The sequence below is a fragment of the Dama dama genome, chromosome 18 (assembly GCF_033118175.1).
Source record: "Dama dama isolate Ldn47 chromosome 18, ASM3311817v1, whole genome shotgun sequence".
Taxonomy (NCBI): Eukaryota; Metazoa; Chordata; class Mammalia; order Artiodactyla; family Cervidae; genus Dama; species Dama dama.
Genome location: NC_083698.1, coordinates 93985872 through 94005643, shown reverse-complemented (window position 1 = coordinate 94005643; position 19772 = coordinate 93985872). Strand labels below are relative to the sequence as shown.

At 39.8% G+C, this 19772-nt stretch overlaps 1 protein-coding gene across 8 annotated transcripts in view; it reads right to left on the bottom strand.

Annotated features, from left to right (window-relative positions):
- CALD1 (caldesmon 1) overlaps positions 1–19772 on the bottom strand; it is a 227170-nt gene that overhangs the window by 124675 nt on the left and 82723 nt on the right. For 2 of the 8 annotated variants that reach the window (XM_061165845.1, XM_061165843.1), the window contains exon 3: positions 2827–2919. The exons of the other annotated variants lie outside the window; for them this stretch is intronic. The gene's annotated coding sequence lies outside the window, so the exon portion shown is untranslated. The remainder of the gene's footprint in view (positions 1–2826; positions 2920–19772) is intronic. 8 annotated transcript variants of the gene reach the window in all.

Sequence of the window (19772 nt, the reverse complement as noted above, 5' to 3'; positions counted from 1 at the left end):
AGCAATTTATGTAAAATCCACTGACACAGGTACCATTAGCACTTTAGGTCACTGAGTGAAAAATGGCATCTTTTTCCTGGCAACTTGAAGAATACCAAGAGGAAAGTATGGAAGTGGGGGGTACTTGAAGAAATCTGGTATCTCAAAGTTTATTTTTAAGAAATAGAAGGGGGTATTCAGAGCAGGAGGAAATTTACAAGCCTCTGACAGGCTCTCCTGCTAATAATCAGACAATCCAAAGAAAGATCATGGGTTTCTGCTAGAGAAAGAGAACCAATGGAGAAATGGAGGCCGGGGGTGGCGCAGCGGGGCGGGGGGTGGTGGTGCATGGAGAAGCAAGGAAAAGAAATGACAGTTTAGAAAATAACAGAGAAATGAATGAATAGTTTTCCTCCTTTTGTTTGTATCACACTAAGCAGGAGAAAAGTGGGAAATTCAGGGCTGGGGTGAAGATGGCCCAATTAGAAATTGCTTTTGATGGTGAGACCCAGAGAGGAGAGGCTTGCTATGGCCACCATGACTCAGGGCCTGGTCCATTCATGAGTCATTAGCCCCCATTCTGTCCTGTGCATGAAACAGGAAAATATCACCAAAACCTCCTTGAAGGCATAGGAAATGTGGGGAGACCAATGCACTATGGAAGGGGTTCAGTGCAAAGGAGGTACATCCCCCTCAACTGAGTCCTTTGCTGACTGTCTGGACAAGACGATGCTCTGCGGCAGAGGAGTCCCAGTCACCTGACCTTCTGTCTCTTTGGACACTGAGGAGTCTAATCCTGGACCTCCCCTACTGTCCAGTCTGATCAGCTCTGATTGCGGCAGAGAACATGGTCCTAAAGGGAAGTGCTGACGTATGATAGCCCTGGGCAAGCAGCTGGGGAGTCAAACACAGGCTCGTGGGTGGAGCTGGCTGGAGAGGAGCGAGCTCGGGTAGAGAAAGCTCCCCAGGAATGGTTTCGGGCAGAGCCCTAAAGGAGAGGACAGAAGAAGTTATAAAATAGGACCAAAGGAATAAGTGAAGAGAGAAATAGATAGACATCTGCAGCTGCTAATACACATATTCTTACATTAGAAATGCCATTTAGATTTCTTCCTCCTGTTATTTACCAGGCAAACTTTCTACATGCAATTTCTAGTGGCATTGTTAAACCGCTGCTCCTCTCCCTCTGCAATCTCTCTGGGTGGCCTCATAATTCCTACGTGTAGGTTATGATTATGAAAATTTCTATCTCTAGTTATTACCTGGGCTTCAGACTTGCATAGCCCTTGTATTCTAGACACACACCCTTGGTTGTCGCATAGGCCCTTAAACTCAGCAAGTCTCAGTCTAAACTCACTGTCCTTCCCTCTTGGCTCCCAAAAGAGTGTTCTCAGTATCTGGAGCAGGTCCATGTTATTTACTCTTTGAGGAGCGAGGTAAGTCTCCTGCCATCAGTTAATCACATTATTTTTTTTTCAGTCTCTGTCTCCAGCTTTGACTTATTTCCACTTTTTAGAAGTCAGGAGACAGGCAGCAAGTGAGGAGAAAGCACCACTAATAATCATTATTTGGAGGTGGTATTAAAGCAAATTAGAAGTGCAGAAACTTGTATCTTACCTCTCCATTCATTTATTCATTTAATAAATACTATTGAATGCTCACTATTTACAAAGCCTCCTCTAGTGCTATGAAAGATATAAAAGGCATACTTTTCAGCTTCAAAAATTATTTAATGAAACAGGGAAGTGAGAGGTGTATACGAAGGACTGCAACATACTCTAGGAAAACCAAATATTCTAAGAGTGACATAAGCGCTAAGGGAGTTCAGGAGAGGAGACTCAGAGAGCCGTCCATATGCAACAAACTAAAAATCAGCATATAGGGGAAAAAAATGATGGGATATTAGAGACTGAGTTGCGTTCCCACAAATTCACATGTTGAAATCTTAGCTGTGAATAACTTAGAATATAAACAAATTTGGAGATCTGGTCATTAAAGAGGTGATTAAGTTAAGATGAAATCTTTAGAGCATGCATTAGTCTGATATGACTGTGGCCCTTCTAAGAAGAGCAAGATGTTGGACAGAGAGAGCACACCAAACATGTGCTGGCAGTGGGATGCTATGTGAAGACCCAGGAAAAGAGAGCCATCTGCAAGTCAAGGGGAGAAGCCTTAGAAGAAAACAAACCTGTCAACTCCTTCACCTTGAACTTCCAGCCTTCGTAACTGTGAGAAAATAAATCTCTGCTATGTAAGCCACCCGGTCTGCGGTATTTTGCTCTGGCAGCCACAGAAAACCACTTCTCCCTACTAGTGCCAGCCTTGGAAAAACTGTGAATGAGTGAAGTTTCCTTTAGCTTCTCCATCCTCTACCTTCTGAAAGCTCCTTTTTTCTGCTCCCCGGGGAGACCGTCTACTGGTAGAAGTTCTTCCAGGTGAGGAGGATTTGCTAAGAGTGAAGAGCACTTCCTCCTGAAATCATTGTTTGTTCAAAGGTGAGCTCCTCTACCCCGAAGACTGCCTTATCATCTCTCTATTCCCTCAAGTCAGCAACATTCTTGGGAAGTGAGAACTTCATTATTGATTGGGGACTGTTTTGCTTAATATACTATAGATGCAGGAAAAAAATTAAAATTAAAGCAAAAAAAATCAGATTACAAAACAGGAAAACAATTCTTTCAAACTTGATAGATTACTTGGTAAATAAACTATGAAGGGCATAGCAGAACCCTTGGTTTCTCACAATGAATCTTTAGGTGCGAGAATTTAGACAATCAGGCAGAAAGGCTATGTAATTTAAAAGATCAGAGCCTGCTCCACCAGCAAAATCACATAAACTCTACTCACAGGTAAGCAGTCAAATGTCTGCTTGTGAACCTCTGGTTGATTACCAATCCCTATGAATTCGGCTGGATGATCTTCAAGCTTTTCAATGATTACCTGGTATAAAAGGATGGAAGCTCAGTGCAGTGAATTTTAGTTAATGCACAACTATTCCAAATATTTAAGATACAATTTCTTCCTCAGGTACTGATATTGGTTAGGACCATCAAAGGGAAATAAAGCAAAGATATAAATAGATATTGCATTTGCAATTAATAGTTGCATTTTAAAAAAAATTAATACAATTATTACAGAGTCAGTCCCTAAATTCTTCTAAATAATGGAGGTGAGAGATGGTTTGTACAAAGCAGGGAGCACTACCAATGCCAACAATCAAAGACCAAAGGCATTAGAACATAGCCAGGGACACTGCCTTTTCTAAGTTCACCTTCAAAACCTTCTAAACCTCAGACTCTCAAAGTCTTTTTGGACCCTTTGCTTTGCCCAAAATCTGCTATTGATGGTTAGGAACTTGGTTAATAGGTAAAAGAGGAGGCTCCAGAAGATTACAAATAATGATAGAATGCCCTAGTAGATAATCTAGAGGTAACTCTCTTGTACTTGAAACACAGCAACAAATATTAAATATTAGACCAAAGAAATAATGAACTGCAGCCGCAAACCACCATCGCATCCCTAACCTGCCCTAGCATGATGCAACAAGGATGCTATGAGTGTGGGAAGTGCAGCTCTGGGTTTTAATGTTTGCCTTTTTTGCTAGAATAATGGGGCCCACATGGACCTTAAGAACATACCTTGCTTTCCCCCACCCCATTCTTTGCTTTTTTGCATTGGAAGGAAATAGAAGTTCTTGGAGTTTAGGGACTGGCTTGGAATCCCACTGTTGGGAATCAATCTTAGATTCCTAGATTCTCATTTCAGATTTCACAGGTAAAAAGAAAACCAAACAAAAACCTGCCTAGCATGGTATTGATGGTTTGTATCCATCTCAGGAAGGCTGGTTTGCAAAGTAGGGATGGGGAACCCTGAGGGGCTTGTAAATTATTCAGCAGGGCCAGGTGTTATTTCTTATTCCGTTTCTTTATTTGTGAGCAGACATTCAGGCTATCTTCAGCTCTCCTCCTTGAACCTCTACCATCCTCTCCTATTTGTCCAAAATGCACACTTCAACTGTTGTATTGTTGTACATCTACAGTACCTTGTTCATTATTCTGGGGATGTGCGTGTTGATCTTAGGAGCCCAATATCTAGTTGGAGTGATAAAAGATATAACTATCCTTCTAGGTTACAATGCCAGAAAGTGATAAGAGCTCCAAATCCCATTTAAATTCCTTTTCTCCTACCGTGGGCCTCATTTTGGAGGTCTTTCTTATAAAACTGCAGAAAAGGGGGACAAGAAATTCTGTGAGACATCTGCTAGCTGGAGAAGTTGCTCGAGCCTGGTTTACAGTCAGTTCCCTACAGCTCCTAGGCTTCTGCCAGCACGCAGCAGGGCATCAAGAAATTTTGTTGAGTGAGTGAACAAAAGCTATGAGTTAGAGGGGGGTGATGAACTCCTCAAAACTGTAGGCCAGATTTTGTGTGTTAACTTTCATTCATTTCTGAAAGTAGTCTCTGCTCCCTTCCCCCCCCACCCCCCCGAATTAAGAACCACTGCCTAAATGATTAGGATGGCGCTAGTACCTGTGCGTTAAGTTGCTTCAGTCATGTCCGACTCCTTGCCATCCCATGGACTGTAGCCCTCTAGGCTCTTCTGTCCATGGGATATTCCAGGCAAGAACACTGGAGTGGGTTGCCATGCCCTCTTCCAGGGGATCTTCCCTACCCAGGGATCGAACCCACGGCTCTTATGTCTCCAGCATTGGCAGTGGGGTCCTTTACCAATAGCGCCACCTGGGGAGCCCTGGCATAGCACGAGAGGATAGTGTTTAGATGAAAACAAATCCTACGAGTAAATTTACAGACAAATAAGGATTGAGTACCTAGTCCCGATGCTGCCACATCCAGACCTACTGCATCTATTCCGTGGCCTTTCTTTCATCATCTCTAGAATGCAGGGAAGGCATGATCCCTGACCCTCCTAACTGCAGGGCAGCTTCAAGGGCCTAAGAGTTAGTTGGTGGTCTTGACCTTGGCTGTACACTACAATCACCCAAGGAGCGCTGAAAAAATGACCCAACCCTGGGATCCTCCTTTGATCAACCTAACGAGGATTTGGGGGGTTAGGCCCCAGGCATATGTGTTTCTCAGCTGTCCCCAGGGAGTCTAAAGTGCTGGCAGGTTGCCAGTCACTGAGATAAAGACGCAGACTTCTTTTCCGAATCATTGAGCCGTGTGCACAGGTAGGGTGCAGGTGGAGAGATTCCCTCCAGGTCCTGCTCCTCTCTATGTGCCAGGAACATATCGGAGATTTGCCAGTGAACAGACAGCCGCTGAACCTGGCTTCACGGCACTTACAGTACACTGTCCCCCTAGAATTGAGATTCTCAGATTGGCTGCATATCAAAATCTTCTGGGAGAGCTTTTTCAAGAAAATATGACATGGGAAATTTCAGAGAGGTGTCCCGAAACTTGCACATTATAAGAAGTTCCTTACATTCAGATGCTGATGCAGATTATAGAACCCACTCCACATGTTGCTCTTGCTGTTGTTTAGTTGCTTAATCATGCCTGACTCTTGGCTACCCTGCGGACTGTAGCCCTCCAGGGTTTCCCAGGCAAGGATACTGGAATGGGTTGCCATTTCCTTCTCCAGGGATCTTCCCCACCCAGGGATTGAACCCAGGTCTCCTGCAGTGGCAGGTGGATTCTTTACCACTGAGGCACCAGGGAAGTCTATCCCTTCCACATAGGCCTCTCATTCTTGACCCTCAGGCTTCATCAAAGGAACAGGAGACTAGAAGAAATCATGGAGTTACTTGCCTAATGAATGAACCAAGAGATTTAAACTTATAGGGAAAAAAAATCCTCAGTACCTTCCCCCAAACCCTCTGGCAGGGTCGGTACTTATTTGCCTAGTTTCCCTTTCCCTGGTCCCAATTCCCTCAGTATTTTTATTTTTAAAACTGGGAATGAATAAAGAAAAATATAAAGAAATTGGGGACCTGGGGAAATGTTTCTTTTTTGGTCTGTAGAGTCTATGTATATGTTAATGAACCATCTTGTTAGTGAGACAAAGATAGAAAGGCTTTTGAGAGAAATCATAAGGTAATAGCACACTGACTAAACAGAGAGCTTGTCTTCACATATACTTTTTATTTTCAGATTGAGGACGGAAGGGCCAGAAAGTTGATGAGGCTCTCACTTGCTGTTTCAAGACCATGTCCGCTACCTTGCAACTGCAGATTCTTGCCTGGGTGAACCGTTATTTGCTGGATCCCTCTACGCTTTTCATTCAGTACCCAACATATAGAGACGGGCTGACCTGGCTCAGAGGCAGCTGCTGAAATTCTCTGCAGGCAGAGCTAAGTCTAGACCGGACATGGTAAGGAAGGGAACGACCCGAGATGAAGGAAGAGTGGCCGGAAGAGCGAGCAGGACGGCGTGAGGCAAATAAGCCCCGCTGCCTCGGTCGTCGCCTTCCCAGCCAGTGGCAAACGGCCAGGTGCTATTTATTGCTCCTTTGATTGAACTGTCTGCTCAGGCATGTGGGAAAATTGGGGTTTTATACAAAAGCATTCACTAAGGGAGAATCAAGGTGTAATAAAAAGAAAGGAGGAATTTCTTTCCTTTCAATCAGCTTTCTAGTCTTTTAAGGGGAGTGATTTTCTTAAAACCCTCAGGAAACCTCTAGGTAAAGCCATTCAGTAGCATGAGGAGCAGGACCTAGCACCTTCCTAGGTTACACAAATGGAAAAATATTGACTGTACATACTTGCAAAAAGTGGTTATGCTTCTCCTTTAAAATTCCTAACACAAGTGTTCACAGAAAGATGCCATATTCCAAAAGGATACCAAGGGGTCGGATAAAGGAGAGTATCTCAAATGATAACTTATTATAACAGGGAGTTATTGAAAAGGTTCAATTAGAGATCCTTTATAAAAAATAATAACTTCATGGAGTCAACAAGAAGAACCGGGTTTTCATTAATTTAGATATTGCCTTGTGGAGTTGAGTTAGGTTCCTTTTATTTCAGCATGAATATTTATATTAAAAAATCCCCCATGACACTTTTGTAATATGCTCTGCTCTCCTCATGGAGATTCTGATAACTACTGTGTGTTAAGGGTTTTTAGTGCCAGGCCCTGTGCTAAACTCCTTTCATACATCTATCTCATTTATCACTACAACAACTAATGAGATACATGTTCTTAACCTAGGAGAAGCCCTGAGAAATTTGTTGTGTTTAACACATTGGCCTAAATTCACCCAGCTAGTAAGTAATGAAGCCAGTGTTCAAATCCGGGGCAGACCCAGCCTGACAGGTATATGAGAAGGATACATGCCCACATTCATTGACAGATTGAGTGAGTTCTCTAAGCCAGAACTGGACACACAGTGAGGAGCAAGGACTCTGCTCTCACGGGAGTTATAATCTTGTGGAGTACAGATAGCACGCATGTTTCCAATGGTGAGCAAATAAAAGAGCCTAACGTGATAGAGCGCCACTGAATGTTGGATGGTGAGAGATGGTCTCTCTGAAGAGTAGATACCTAGGCTGAAAATATACTTCTAGTTTAAGGAGTCACTCATGTGAAGAGTGTTTCTGGAAGAGGCTTTGAGAATCCTGGTGGGAGGCAGAGGGTTTTATGAGATGACTGTGTGTTCTGTGATCATGAAACTCTTCCAAGTTGTTCAGTCCATATGGGATTCAGGCTTATCTGTCCATTAGCAGAATACACAATGCTGAAAGATGTGCTGAACAAAAATGGACTTAGCCAAAAAAAAAAAAAAAAAGATTGTCAGAGCACCACCTTTGCCAGAAAGCATGAGGATGGCAGAGGTGCTGGTCATCCGTCTCTAACCATCAGGGAGCATGCCAGGGATACCTGTGCATCCAATGCCCAGGACAATAGACGCCCCTCTGCACTCCTGTTAACTTGGTAAACTTGAAGACAGCTGCCTTCTGTGGGTTTCCAGCTCCTTTCAGTCTTGTGCATTGGAGAATAAGGCAGAATATTTCTTAATAATAAAAGAATGAAACACTACAGGATATAATCCTTGGAATGGGAAAGGAATGGTAAGAAGCTATTTCAGACTTAGCTGGCAGGAAGTCACATAATTTGTGGGAATGGAAATTAAAATAAAAATTTTAAAAATAGATCTATGGGTTTTAGTCAAAATGTGCCAGTAACAATAAAACATTAATAATTGTCTCTTGTGAATTGTCTCTGTTTTACATTTATAGTTGAATATGGGACCTAGGAGTATTTTGGAAGAGAAGAAATATGTGATCTCAGGGAATTTGGGTCACTTAAGTAAATACTAATGAGTGAGTTGACCTTGACCAAGTTATTTAAGTACTCTTGGCCCCTCAATTCTTTCATCTGTAACACGAAGCATTTGGAATAGATTTTTAAAGATCTCTCCAATTCAGAAGGTTTTCGTATAATTTTATGGTTTTTTAAGGGAAAAAAAAAATAATGTGTATATCTCAGTATCTATGAATGACCTTGTTATGGCTGGGAATAAAACAAGTTCAATCAAGTTCAGCATCGAAGGGGGTTCCCAGAGAAAAGAATTGCTTTTCAGGGACCACCTACACCACCCCTTCTCCATTATTTCTAAAAGACGAATGTATCCTACAGTTCTGGGAGAATCTATTGAACACCTACTACGTGCAAGGTACTTGGTATTTGTGATCTAATTAACCTTCAAAAGAAGACTGAAAATAATTGTTTTAGTATCTTATTTCAAAGTAAGAATACAGATTCAGATTCATTGTCACATAGTTAACATGTATCAGAGCTAAAATTGCAGCCCAGACTTGTTCAACTTCAAAGCTCTTTCTAGCACTTGGAGTGGAGTGGAAAGGACAAGAGTAAATAAGAGAATAAGAAGCAATGTTTCTGAAAAGCATAGCAGAGTTTTCTGCAGTATTATGGTGTTGCAGCCATGAAATTAAAAGACACTTACTCCCTGGAAGGAAAGTCATGACCAACCTAGACAGCATATTAAAAAGCAGAGACATTACTTTGCCAACAAAGGTCCATCTGGTCAAGGATATGGTTTTTCCAGTGGTCATGTATGGATGTGAGAGTTGGACTGTGAGGAAAGCAGAGCACCGAAAAATTGATGCTTTTGAACTATGGTGTTGGAGAAGACTCTTGAGAGTCCCTTGGACTGCAAGGAAATCCAGCCAGTCCATCCTAAAGGAGATCAGTCCTGGGTGTTCATTGGAAGGACTGATGTTGAAGCTGAAACTCCAATACTTTGGCCACCTGATGCGAAGAGCTGACTCATTGGAAAAGACCCTGATGCTGGGAGGGATTGGGGGCAGGAGGAGAAGGGGAAGACAGAGGATGAGATGGTTGGATGGCATCACCGACTCGGTGGCATGAGTTTGAGTAAACTCTGGGAGTTGGTGATGGACAGGGAGGCCTGGTGTGCTGCGATTCATGGGGTCGCAAAGAGTCGGACATGACTGAGTGACTGAACTGAATGGAACTGATGGCGCTGAGTAGGAAAAACTCAAAAGCACAAGAAGGAAGAACGACTCTGGAGCTGATGCACCTATTGCTTAATTGTGGTGGAAGTTACACAACTATCTGTATTTGTCAAAACTTATAGAACTGTACACTAAGAGGAGTAAATTTTTACCACATATAAATTATACTTTGATTGAAAAAACACAAGCAAGAAAAAAAACGAGGAAAGGGTCTTGGGATATAGTCTCAGACCTTAGGAGAGTTCATCCATGGAGAAGGGGCAAACTACAAGTCAATGGAATCGTAGGAAATGGCAGATGGATTTCAAATTCAACTAAAGAGAATTTCCCCAATTCTATCAAACCACAAGAAGATAGAATAACTCAGTCTGGAGGAAAGTAACATCACCTAGCACCTCAATTGGATACCCATATGGAAGAAAAGAAAATCAAATCTTGACTTCTATTTAATATCTTGTATCATACACCCCCTCCTCCAATTCTAGGTTGATTATAGATCTAAATGTGAAAACTTACACATTAAAGCTCTCAGAAAAAAGAAGATACCTCCATGATCTTGGGACAGGCAAAGATTTTGTAAATAGGGTATATAAAAGAATAAAATTGATAAACTGTACTGCATCAAAATTAAGAACCATAAAGAGAGTGAAAGGCAAACCACAGATTAAGAAAATATATGTTAGCAAAACCTACATCTCATCTGAGAAAGGACTTGTATTTAAATATACAAAGAATTTCCACAAATCAATAAAAAATATGACTCTATTAAAAATAAGTATAGACTCTAATGGGTACTTCACAAAAAGGATATTAAAATGGCAGTAAACATATGAAAAGTGCTTAACTTCATTAAGCATTAGAAAATTCTAATTCAAATTACGCACTACTAGAATAGCTAAAGTTGAAAAGACTGGCGATTCAAAGTTTTAGTGAGCAACTGTAACTCTCATGCACTGCTGTGGGAATGTCAATTGGAATAATAACTGAGGTAAAATATTTGGCAGTATCTGCTAAAGCTGAATATTGATCCAACTGGTGGCCCAGAAATCTTACTCCTAGGTATATAGATGACAAAGATCCATGCACATATTCATCAGAAAACATGAGCTAGAATGCTCAAACCAGCACTATTCAAAACAGCCACAAAGAGGAAATCACCTCTGTGTCTATCAATAGTAATATGAATAAACTGTGGTTGGCAAACAACAAAATACTGTGTTGCAAGCTAGAATAATATAATAATCACTCATGTAATGAATTTCAGACACATAATTTTAAATCACAGAGATTGGACAACCCCCTCCCCCAAATTCTATAGGATTACATTACTATAAAATTCAACAAAAACAAACAAATCAAACCATCAAATAAACAAAACGGTCACTAGGTGTCAAAAATCAAGGTGATGGTTACCCTGGGACAGTGGGGGAGGGGCGGGGAGGAGGCGTGACTGTGGGAGGGGGCACGAGGCGGGTCCTGGGGTGCTCAGTAATGTTCTGTTACTTGATCTGGGTGCTGACTACACCACTTTGCTCATTCTGTGAAAATTAACCATGCTGTATAGTTATGATATGTGTGCTTTTCTGTATGCTACACATCAATAAAAAGATTATTTTAATACCATGTGAATAGAAAAATGTGAAGCCTCAATCTGGAAAGATGACAACTAAAGGGAATTTATGAGCTCAAAATATATAAAACTATGAAAATTTAATATTCCCAGTCATATATTACTATATATTAGAGTAGGAAAATAAAATAATAAAAAGAAAGACAAATAATGAGAGAAAACAAAAAGGTAATACAAATGAATGTACTCTGCAGGGGAAAGATCGCAGTCGGGAAGGCTGGGATCAATTTGGCCAGTTATTTCTAAATTAAAAGTCAACACTGGATTATTTACCAATGACTTAGTGAACTTTCCACATATATATTTTGGCTTACTATATCTTAGAAGGGAAATATTGAATGTTTTTGCAAGTGGCCCATACCAAAGCAATTCAAATACAGGGACTACTTATCATCTTAAGATGCTGTGAAACCTCGCAGTGCATTCAGACCCTTGTTCACTAACCACAGTGTCTCCTCTTCACTTCCCACCACTTCTCTTCCTCAATCTATCTCCAGTGCCTTACCTGTGCCTTAAGTTCTTGCACAAAGCTTCCTCTTCATTTGTTTCAACTGTTTGTTTCCATTTAACTTTTTGCCTGTGTATCTTGAGTAACACTTGCCTATAGTATGCTTGCGTTTCAGTGTAAATTTTTATGCCTGTGGGAGAATCTCTTGATTTTTGTAGGGTGCATTTTTCATATTCTTATGAGATTATGCATATGGATATACAGAGATATTTGTATAAACTAGTAGATAAGAGGGGCAACATGTATCAACAGAATACTATGTTAGGAATTTAGCTACCAAGCAGACTAAATAAAGCAAGAGACTGAGGAAATTGCTCTTATAATTCAAGAAAAAGTCAATTATCCAATGAAAGTAAAAATTGTCTTGGCATTCTGCAACAAACAGTTTCACTGGATTGCTAACAAAGCTTTACAATATTCAGTTGGATTGGAAATGTCTTTCCCTTAAAAGCAGCATGGAATTGTGAAAGAAGACAGGCTGTGAGGTCGTAAGAGAGATATATGAGCTTAGATATCAGTTACTTTTTTTGGCTGGTGGTAAAGAATTCGCCTGCCAGTGCAGGAGACATAAGAGATGTGGGTTTAATCCCTGGGTTGGGAAGATCCACTGGAAAAGGGCACGGCAGCCACCCACTCCAGTATCCTTGCCCGGAGAATTCCATGGACAGAGGTGCTTGGTGGGCTATAGTCCATAGGGTCCCAAAGAGTTGGACACGACTTAAGCAACTTAGCATGCATGCACAGCAGATTCTATTTTAAAATGAGGATAATAATAACTGCTTTGAAGGCCTTTTACTCATCTGTGCCTATGTAGTACTTTGCTAATGCTGTTATGGAGGCATTGCCACAGTGGGCTGTCATCTTATGAGCGTGGGCTTCTTTTAATTTATTCTATTTTTTACAATGAAAAGAATTGGAGTATAATTGCCTTGCAGTTTTGTGTTCATTTCTTCCGTGCAACCATGTAAATCAGCTCTATGTGTACATATATCCCCTTCTTCTTGAGCCTCCCTCCCACCTTGCTCTCATCCCACCCTCTAGGTCATCACAGAGCATCAAGCTGAGCTCCCTTTGCATTACAGCTGCTTCCCACTTGCTATTAATAATCTGTTTTACAGATGATAGTGTATATATGAGCATGAGCATCTTGATGGCAAAGAATGTCCTTACTCATAATTCTATCCCAAGCATTTAGTAAATTCCATGACGTATAACACTCTGTAAAAGTTCACTGGTGAGTGAGTGAGTGCATAAGATAACATATAAGGTGTCCGTTACTGAACCTAGAATGCTATAGGCTCCCAATGAATATCACCCCTTTCTTTTCCTCCTCCTTTTGTTATTTTCTATCTGGAAAGGAGATTGAATCAACCCTTAGCTTATTTTTATTAGATGGCCAGGACTAGCCAAGGTAGCCAAGGAAGTTTTTCTGAATTCCCCTTCAAATTTCATGGGAAGACAAAGACATAGCTTGTATTTTTGTTCACAGAGGAGCCAATTTTGTACAAGTATGAAGACGAAAAAAATTCTTATTTGAACAGAACCAGATCACATAATGGTACAAAAGAAGGGCTTTGATATCATAAAATGGTTCCTATTTGCTGCAGCCTTTCCTTTTTTTTTCTTGGACAATTTTTGAATAGGAATAATCCATGATGTTATTTGCATTGGCCAAGATTTTTCAATTGTTAATAGAAGAATAAGGGTGAATTTTTAGAGGCAAGATAATTTCTGATCAGAGAAGCCTTAAGAATGTGTCTGTGGCAGGGTGAGGGTTAGATGTTTATTTTTAAGCTTTATGAAAAGTTCTCTACTTGTCTGAAGCAAGCAGGAAAGCGAAAGTAATTTATGGTATTATGAAATTTCTGAGCTTCTCATGGGAAAGTAGCTGACGTCAGTGTTTGATAAGCTTCCTGTGACTACACACATATGAGATATTAATTCCTAAGAAAAATGCAATCTTTCTCTTTACAGAATCATGGTGTGCCTGTACCTGGCATTTCGTTTAACTGCCTCCCATCAGGAAAAACCTAATGTAGATATTTTTAGAAGTCCAAAGATTGTGGAGAGGCAATGGCACTTATTTTTGTCACCATCATCATCATAAACATCAGCATTACCACCACCATTATTATCATTATCAACAAGCACTGGTGTTTGTCTATATTATTTGTAAGGCACTCTTAAATACTTGGGCTCGCATGAGTAATAATAAATGGTACACTTAATTTTTACATATATTAAAATCTCCAAATCATACAGTCTTCACGGCACTCATCTGCCTATGTGATTACATACGGCTTCTTTATTTTTCAATTGAGTATATTTTATTTATCAGGTATTACTTTATTTTTAAAAAACAGTTCTATTAAGATATAGTTCACACACCACACAATTCATGTCAGAGAATTTATCTGTTTAAGTGCGTAAATCAATAGTTTTAGTACATTCAGATCTGTGCAATCATCACCACAATCTTAGCCATCTCCCCACCCACCATAATATCCCCTATATCTTCCAGCCCTAAGTGATCACTAAAAACTATATTTTGTTTCTATAAAGTTCTCTGTTGTGAACATTTCATATGAATAGAACCATATAATATGTGGTCTTTTGTGACTGCGTTATTTCACTTGGCACAATGTTTTCAAGGTTCATCCATATGGTAGCATGTATCAGTATTTCATTCTTTTTTATGGCCAAATAATATTCCACCGTATGGATACATCACAATTTACTTATCCATTTTGTTTGTTGATGGATGTTTTGTTATTTGCTTACTTTGCCTATTGTGAATAATGTTGGTATAAACATTTGTGTACAAGTTTTTGCACAGACATATGTTCTCATTTCTCTTGGGCATATACCTGGGAGTGGAATTGCAGGGTCGTATGTAATTCTATGTTTGATTGTTTGAGGGACTACAGGACCTTTTTCCAAAGTGGCTGCACCATTTGATATTCCTACCAGTAGGTCTCTCTTTTTCCAACATCCTTGCTATGCAAGGTGAATAACTTGTAAATATTTGCTGTGCAGTAAACTTCAGGCATATAGAATAAGTTTGACAATTGTAAGTTTAGTTACAATTCATTAAGTCAAACCCATTAGTTCCAATAGACTCTCAGTTTATTAACAATCTCAGTACTCAGGCATTTTGGATATTCACAAAGAAGCAGCGCCCAATTCAGTACTTTCTGGTTGAGACTACAGGTAATCAAAGCAATTGGATTATTTATTCAATTCAGTCAGCTCAGTGGAAAATTTGAGCACACTTTATTGATTTAGTGAACCAATATTCTTGTTTCTATTATATAATATGTACTTTGTTTAAAGGATTCTTAAAACTTTTACTAGTGTTAGCTTTTACTACTGATTAAAATTCAAAGACTACATATTATATATTTTTTGTATGGCTGGTTGCTCAAGATGAGCAAAACCACAAAGCAAAATAACACCGAGAGTAGGATGAACCTGTTCCTCTTCTCTACGTTGTAATCAACTAGCACTGCCCACCATTCTCCTTCACTCCAGGGTTGTATGCCAAGACCTGATTCAGAACCTTAAGCGCAAAAGTCTGACCAGGAATATGAACAGTGGTAGGACTGAGGGCTTACAACCTAGAATCACCTTGTCCTACCCATGTAACAAAGACAAAACCATCCATGTGCGTAGCCTTGAAAAAAAATGTGCTGGTTGATGTCATCCCTCAGCATTTAAAAATGTCAGTCTCTGAATAATTTATTTGCACATTTAACTCAAAAAGTAGACAGTGAAGGCTGCAATCCCATGGATGAGATAGAGGGGCCTTTGCACTAGAAGACTGGTGTAACATCACGCACACTCTGTCTCTGTTCATCATCACCCCCAAGTTATCAGTCTGTGATTGTCTTGGAAACTGTGGACATCAGCAAACACAGCAAAATAACAATGCACAGGGGACCATTTTGTGCACAGGGCCCTGGGAAGGGCCAGTGGAATTCCTCTGATCAGTTGCCTTTTGACTTTTTCCCATAGACCTTGTTTTTGCACTGAAATGTCTGGAATGCTTGGTAGGGATGAAGTGGTTGGTCACAAGGCAATTATGCTTCTGTCATCAGTGGGATCAGTCATTTGTGGACTGATTTCCAAGTGACTAGTAGTATCATCAATGGACTAAGAATACAAACGAAAGCAATTTTATAGTAAACAGAGCTTTCATATTCCTTTTCCCAAATGATTTTCATGTCAACCCTGGATATCAGTAAGATAAATATTATTGGAAACATTTTATAAACAGGACCTAGAGAGTCCTGGAGAAGTTAAATGGTTTGTCCAAGGCCTCTCAGCTAGTGGTGAGTAGATATGGGTCCCCAGATCTTTTCTCTTTGTAGAACACTACTTTGCCTCTAGTTGGTTACTTAACAACCAAGTTCAAGCTGGTTGTTTTTTATTTTAAGACAAATTAATCACTATATTTGTTTTTAGGGGACAGATAAATCCATTGATTTGATTCCCAACTACTATCATGGGATAAGATTTTTCAAAACAACAATCCTGAGAACTGATTCTTTGTGACCCTTAAAATTTGCACTGTCTTTGCAGTAATGACATGGTGCAGGGAGTGCTACAATCGATGAATCCTTCAAGTAACCATCTTAACCTCAAAGCACTTGAACATCAAAATAGATCTGTCAAGGTATGGAGGCCCACCAGAGGCTTGCCACATGAATTCTCAATCATAGCATCATTACCTGTGACATGTCATCAGAAATCTGAGGTTACCTATGACTTACTCTTTATTAAAACATTAGGAAAGAGTCAAGGTTATCTCTGTAAACCTGACTCTCACTCAACTGCATTCTTGGAATCTTTCTTGGGTGGAAGAAAAGGCCTTCTTATGTGTGTTCCTGAGAGTGAGACTTCACTGTGGATATCATTCCTCACACATGAAACAGGGAGAAAAATATTTCGAGATCTGCTCATCTTCTATTCCTATATCATGACACAAAACATCAGCCCAGTTTGAGATTCTATTTCTAGTTATAAAATGGAAACTGCTAAGGATGACGCAGAGACAGACTGACAAGATCTCTGCCCTCACTGAGCTAATTCCCTAGTGAGAAAAGTAAAAAATATTAAGCTATTTTTCACTTTTTTGTTATTTTTTTGGCTTGAGTTCTTGAAAAAAAATTTATGATTAGGAACCCTTAACATATGATCTACTTTCTTAAAGTCTTCTTCACTTCTATATCCCCAGCACTTTGTGGAGTTCTGAGTACATGTTAGTTTCTCAGGAAATATGTGTGATGTCTCTAGATGTTCCAACTTTTCTATTTCTAAATCTTTTTTTTTTTTTTATTTCTAAATCTTGACTTATTATCCAGGGTCATTCTTTCTGGGACCAGATTAAAAGTGGATACAAATAGGACAATCAGAATCTCACTGAAGCCTGTTATTAACAATTTTATTGGCAATTATATTAGATGGTTGATGGTTGTGTGGACAATACCTCAACTTCAATCTTTTATAGCCACAAACTTAAACCCAGGCTGATCTCTTAAAAAAAAAAAAAAAACACTGTGTGATTAAACAAATGGAGCATGGAGTGAAGATTTTTCACATTAATACAATATTTCAAATTTAACATTCTATAGTAAATTTATCTCTAAAGAACAGCATTTTTTAAATAGCAGTGTCTAATCATATGCCAACAAAATTACCAACAGAAGCCTCATCAGGGACAGCATTTATAGCTGAGTTCATTGAATTAAATGAAAGAGACAAATTAGTTCAATAAAATCTTCTGGGTAACTGCCACCACCAAATAATTTCATACTGGGCAGCTCTGTCTTTTGAAGTGGCAATTCTGGCATTACGAAGACATATAAAGACTGAATAGAGCTGACATGTATGTAAAACGTACCTTGCAGCTTTATAAAGAAAATGCACTTTTCAGGGACAACAATTCTTACATGTTTGGAACATAAAATGAGATTGTGAGAAATCACTGCTAAAGAATGAAAAACAAATGTCTGTGAATAATTCAAAACAACTAAGCTTGCATACAAATGCCATCCGAGAACTTCGGATAGAATTACAAATACATTATATGAAATATACTAGAAATGTGAGAGGAAAACATTAAATTTAGCCAGGATTTAAATGGCATTGAGGCTGCGTAGATACTTAAGCTGCTCGGGTAGTGTTTTTTCCTCTCTCTCCCTCTGAGCCCTTTCATTTCCTGATGTATCTCAAAAGGAAAAGCTCAGAGACAAAAATAAAAACTGTCCTTATTATGTTTTTAGGCTATTTGAATCCAAAGCGGGGAAATCTAGGAAAGCAGAGAGATCATAAGTTCCTTGAGTGAGGAGTAACATTCTTATCACTTTACATCCCCACAGCAACTTGTGCAGTAATCATCAATTATTTCAGAGAAGGCAATGGCAATCCACTCCGGTACTCTTGCCTGGAAAATCCCAAGGACGGAGGAGCCTGGTAGGCTGCAGTCCATGGGGTTGCTAAGGGTCGGACAAGACTGAGCAACTTCACTTTCACTTTTCCCTTTCATGCATTGGAGAAGGAAATGGCAACCCACTCCAGTGTTCTTGCCTGGAGAATACCAGGGACGGGAGCCTGGTGGGCTGCCATCTATGGGGTCGCACAGAGTCGGACACGTCTGCAGTGACTTAGAAGCAGTAGCAGCAACAGCATCAATTATTTATTGACAGACTGAAAGACTGATGCTTTTTAAGACTGCTTTTATTTCCATTTTACTCTGTTGAAAAAGGTTTCAGATCATTAAATCTGTAAAGTCAGATGTATCTTTGAGTGCTCTTTAGATAAACATCTTATTTAGATAAACATGGAGAATACGGCCTTTCCAGGTATCTCAGTGGAAAAGAATCTGCCTGCCAATGCAGGAGATGTGGGTTCGATCCCTGGGTCAGGAAGATTCCCTGGAGAAGGAAATGGCAACCCACTCCAGTGTTTTAGCCTGGGAAATCCCGTGGACAGAGGAGCCTGGCCTGGTTGGAGAATTTTGAGCATTACTTTGCTAGCGTGTGAGATAAGTGCAATTGTGCAGTGTTTAAGCATTCTTTGGCTTTGCCTTTCTCTGGGAATGGAATGAAAACTGACTTTTTCCAGTCCTGTGGCCACTGCTGAGTTTTCCAAATTTGCTGGCATATTGAGTGCAGTACTTTTACAGCATCATCTTTTAGGATTTGAACTAGCTCAACTGGAATTTCATCACATCCACTAGCTTGCTCCTTGGAAGAAAAGCTATGACCAACCTAGACAGCTTATTAAAAAGCAAAGACATTATTTTGCCAACAAAGGTCCATCTAGTCAAACCTATGGTTTTTCCAGTAGTCAGGTATGGATGTAAGAGTTGGACTATAAAGAAAGCTAAGGGCTAAAGAACTGATGCTTTTGAACTGTGGTGTTGGAGAAGGCTCTTGAGAGTCGCTTGGACTGCAAGGAGATCCAACCAGTCCATCCTAAGGAAATCAGTGCTGAATATTCATTGGAAGGACTGATGATGAAGCTGAAACTCCAATACTTTGGCCACCTGATGAGAACTGACTCATTTGAAAAGATCCTCATGCTGGGAAAGATTGAAGGTGGGAGGAGAAGGAGATGACAGAGGATGAGACGGTTGGATGGTGTCACCGACTCAATGGACATGAGTTTGAGTAAACTCTCAGAGTTGGAAATGTATAGGGAGGCCTGGCATGCTGCAGCCCATGCAGTCACAAAGAATCAGACATGACTGAGTGACTGAATTGAACTGAACTGAGAAGCTTGGCGGGTTACAGTCCATGGGGTCACAAAAGAGTCAGACATGACTTAGTGACTAAAAGACAACAACAAAAGGGAGAATATATAGATATAAATTTCACTCTAGGAAATTTAGAAAAGATAGAAATATATACAGAGAACAATTTTAAAGTCTCTTAATCCCTCCTACTCTGAGATTTAAAGTTTAAATATATTTCCTTCTGGTTCTCTTTACTAACACATATGATAGTATTTTTAAAACAAATTTAATATGTTATGTATTCATATTTTTCACATACATATATTTTCCTACACCATCCTTTTAACTTGATTAACAGTGTCGTAGTTTACATAATCATTCTCCTATGACTGGACATATATTTCAAGTTTGGGCTGTTATAAGTAATATTATAATGGACATTCTTGTATATAAACCATAATCCCC